Genomic DNA, 206 nt, shown 5'->3' with positions numbered 1-206 from the left:
TAGATTTGAGCTTATTCGCCATGGTATGTTGCTCGTTTTGGTTTAGTTTGGTTTGGTTAGGTTGTCTCAACCTGTTTTGCACATTTACTCGATTTTTCCTATTCTATGTTCTTGTCTAACACAGATGTCACGGAGCCATTGTTGGTTGAAGTTGACCAAATTTATCATCTTGCTTGTCCTGCTTCCCCAATTTTCTACAAGTACAA

The sequence above is a fragment of the Ipomoea triloba genome, chromosome 16 (genome assembly GCF_003576645.1).
Source record: "Ipomoea triloba cultivar NCNSP0323 chromosome 16, ASM357664v1".
In the NCBI taxonomy this organism is placed as follows: domain Eukaryota; kingdom Viridiplantae; phylum Streptophyta; class Magnoliopsida; order Solanales; family Convolvulaceae; genus Ipomoea; species Ipomoea triloba.
Note: the sequence above shows the minus strand (reverse complement) of the source record.